Source organism: Mustela nigripes, chromosome 3, assembly GCF_022355385.1.
Source record: "Mustela nigripes isolate SB6536 chromosome 3, MUSNIG.SB6536, whole genome shotgun sequence".
NCBI lineage: Eukaryota > Metazoa > Chordata > Mammalia > Carnivora > Mustelidae > Mustela > Mustela nigripes.
This window is the reverse complement of record NC_081559.1, coordinates 131,498,783-131,502,578: the sequence shown is the minus strand read 5'-3', so window position 1 is coordinate 131,502,578 and position 3,796 is coordinate 131,498,783. Positions and strand designations below refer to the sequence as shown.

Below are 3,796 nucleotides of genomic sequence, written 5' to 3'. Positions count from 1 at the left end.
AACACAATTTCATTTACTCAGTCAAACGGATTATGTTTAACCTGTCTGTGTCCTTTGGACTTCCTATATTTACTTTTTTACAGCTTTTTTTTTTCTTATAGTAAATGTATGACAATTTTCTTTTATCCCTACCCCCGCCCCCCTAGTTCCAGCAGTTGGTTGGTCTGGTCAGTTATTAGGTATCAGGCTGGTGCTTCTACCGCTGGACATTATGCATCATTTCTTTTTACTTTTTGTTTTGGATTCAGTATTCACTTACCACCACTCCCTCTTCTGACTTGAGAAACAGAAACCATGCCAGAGACTTGCTTTTGCTATTGGTCAAACAGTGTGAAAGAGACCTTTTCTATTCCACTTTGCTTGTATTTTTCTTCTTGAGCTTGTTAGAAGGAAGAAGATAACCAAGGTTACAGAGAGGCAAAGAAATTTGAGCAGAAGTAACTGTTTGGATGTTATTTTTTAGTTTTCTTTGAAGTATTTATTTATTTGACAGAAAGAGAGTACAAGCAGGGGGAGCGGCAGGAAGAAGGAGAAGCAAGCTCCTGCTGAGCGGAGACATCCTGGGATCATGACCTAAGGAGAAGGCATACTCTTTTTTTTTTTTTTTTTGAAGGCATACTCTTAACCCACCAAGCCATCCAGGCGCCCCAGCTGTTTTGGATTTTAAATTCACTTAGGAATCAAAGTATTGGAGACAATTGCATAGAACACAGTCTGGAGATCCCCCCCTCACCCCCAAGTAAGCTCTACATCCAACTTGGGGCTTTAACTGAGGATCTGGATGGAGAGTTGCATGCTCTATGACTGAGCAAGCTTGGCGCCCCGGGGATATTTGGTCTCATGCACTCTCTTTCCCCATTAGAGGCCTCTTAAATTCCTTGAGCTACGTGGCAAAAACAAATTGTGAAAGAGACTCTAGACTCCATTCAGTTAAGTTATTGGTGCAGTAGATGCAGTATTCTCAGACTGGCCTGTGGAATTTAAATTACAGTATATTTAGAGAAATAGCTTTAAAAACCAAGATCTATACTTAAGCAAAACAAAACCGCCAGTGACTAGCATTGATAAAAGTATATAAATCCTTACTATTATAAACTAAATAGAAGACAATATCTAAAAAATACTTTATGACGGATTTGAGAAGATTCTCTCTGACTGTAAGTCCCTTTCCCTTACAAGAAAAAAAAAAAAAATCCTCCCAATAAGAAGTTATTATTTACGGGCTCCTTGCTCCGCAGGGAGCCTGCTTCTCCCTCTACCTCTGCCTGCCATTCTGTCCGCCTGTGCTCGCTCTCTCTCCCTCTCTCTCTGATAAATAAATAAATTTAAAATAAATAAATAAATAAAGAAGTTATTATTTAAAATAAACAAAAAACTGTACTTCGCAGCCGTCGCGTTTAGGAACACAGTGAACACTACCAAGAAATGAACGCAATCCAAAAAAAACACCTAACATAGGGTTAGTGTTCTTACCAAAAACTCAAATAATTAAGACTCACAAAAGCGAAGAAATATCACGAAAATACTTTATTCCACCTGAAACAGCTGCCAGAGAAAAACGTAACATTTGAATTTCCGGACGCAGGAGCAGACAGGTTACTTCGCGCGGGGATGCTGGGAATTGTAGTCGGGAAACTAAAACGGTTTCTCCGCCCGGACGCAAGTTTCTTCGCTCAGTGCTTAGCGGACGGACACTCGTTGGGCCCAAGTCCGGTGTCCCTGTGCTCTCATTGGACCCTTCCGTTCAACCCTTAGTGCATTTCCCCTAGATCACCAATGAACGCTTTAGTTTAAGAAGGCCTTCACGTACTGGGCGTCTTAGCCTCGCGTTGGAATGCTATCAGCCAATGAGAGGCCAGAACTGACAGATGTTGCAGGGTCATGGGGGAGAGTCCGTCCAGCCTTTCCCCGCCAGCGTCCTCGCTCTTTGGCTCTTCGAGTTAACCTGGTCGTTTGCTATCGCTGAGGCCGTGTCTGCCGACGGAGGGACCCTCTCGGCGGCTTCTGGGTCCCTCTGCCTCATTCGTCGGTGTGGCCCTGATGGTGCAGCAGGCTCTGGACTCCTGAATCTCTGGCGCGGTATGTAAGGGTCTAGGGGAGGCAGACAAAGCGGTGGAGCCAGGAAGGCCGCGGAGAGCGGCCCCTGCATCAAATCTGCGAGTCGGCCTGAGCCGAGGCGCTCTCCTCCGGCCTTCCCGAGACCCAGCAGTGCGTCCCACTAAGCGCTTTAAAGCGCCTTGTCCCGATATGTCCTGTAAAAATGTTAGCTTTGTTCATTTCCTCTCCATCCCCGGCACTCCGATTTTTTCGAACCCTGGGGTTAATGGCTCTCATCTCACTTCATCTCTCCAGCTTGTTCTTTGGTAAATGTTTTGTGCACCTGCATGTCTGCTAGGAGTGGAAGGACATTGTGTTTGTGTCTATTCGAAAGAGATCAGCTTTCACATTCTTGTATTTTAAATAACTTCTTGGAGGCCTTCGTGCAGTTAGCAACTCCTTTCGTGATAGTGCACTGATGTGTGAGGGAGGTGCAGAATATACCCCAACACCTGGTGGAATAGAAGTACCACAGGATCAAGTATATAGTTCTTGTTTGGTAACTGCTGGTGCTCGCCTCAAGTTATTTTCTTGATCCTGACAGTCGTTGGGGATTATTGAGAGGAAACTGAGGCTCAACTTCTCCAAGAGTTACAGTTAGTTGCTAGTAAAGTAAAGCCAGATCTGAACTCCATGCTTAGGTTATTTTTTAAAAACTTGCTTAACTGAATATGGATTTAGGTTGTGGGTGTGTACTCTCTGCAGCTCTTAGTTATAAGAGATCTGAATCATTCTTTGAACCGAATGGTAGGTTTTGGCTGAAGAATTGGAAATTATAATTATAGTCTCATATGTATCACCTAAATTCCCAGTTCCATCCAGCAGGATAGGCCTCACCTGGGGATTTTTTTGGAAATGCAGAATCTCAAGCCTCACTCCATCTGCTGAATCAGATCTGCTTTTGAATAGATCCCTTAGATAATCAGAGTACTCCTAAAAGTTTGGGTAGCATGTATTGTCTTATGATCTCTTTGTCCAAATTGAGCTAAACAAAAAGAGAAAATAAAACAGAAAGGTTTTTTCACGTTTTCCTCATTTGCTATTGAGGCTTTGATTTTTCGTTATGTCTGTATTGGCAACTTTAGCTTAGCAGCCAAAAATCTTAAAACAGAAAAGAATATTTAAAAAGTTATTAAAAGCTAACTTGTAAGTCATCAGGTATTGGTTAAAAAAATGATTGAGATAAGAGAGATAATTAAATAATACTGCTAACAAAATTTCAGGAACCTTCTGTTTACTTACAAAATCTACATGGTTCTCTGCCATAATTTCCCCCCACAATTTTCTTCTTTTGATGAAAAGCTTCCATTTTCTTTGGAAGGAGTCATTAAATTTGCTACTGCTGGGGGTTTGCTACTACTAGTGGGGGTTTATTTTAGTTTATTTATTTGGTTATCTGGTAATGAAACCAAAACATGGTCCCAAATTTACTTATTGTCATGTTGCATGATAATTAAAGTATTTTGTAGAATTTAAATGTTCAGGGTTTTATTCAGATGTTCCCAGCCATATTAAAAGGACATGCAGTTATTAACCACCGTTAAGTTTTTTTTTTTTTTTTTTTTTTGTTTTTAAGATTTTATTTATTTATTTGACAGAGAGAAATCACAAGTAGATGGAGAGGCAGGCAGAGAGAGAGGGAAGCAGGCGCTCCGCTGAGCAGAGAGCCCGATGCGGGACTCGATCCCAGGACTCTGAG

The 3,796-nt window shown here is 41.8% G+C and overlaps 1 protein-coding gene across 2 annotated transcripts in view; it reads left to right on the top strand.

Annotated features, from left to right (window-relative positions):
* Nucleotides 1-1,868: 1,868 nt before the first annotated feature.
* The window catches only part of ARMC1 (armadillo repeat containing 1), a 36,232-nt gene continuing 34,304 nt past the window's right edge, over nucleotides 1,869-3,796 (top strand). For both annotated transcript variants that reach the window (XM_059394654.1, XM_059394653.1), the window contains exon 1: nucleotides 1,869-2,079. The gene's annotated coding sequence lies outside the window, so the exon portion shown is untranslated. The remainder of the gene's footprint in view (nucleotides 2,080-3,796) is intronic.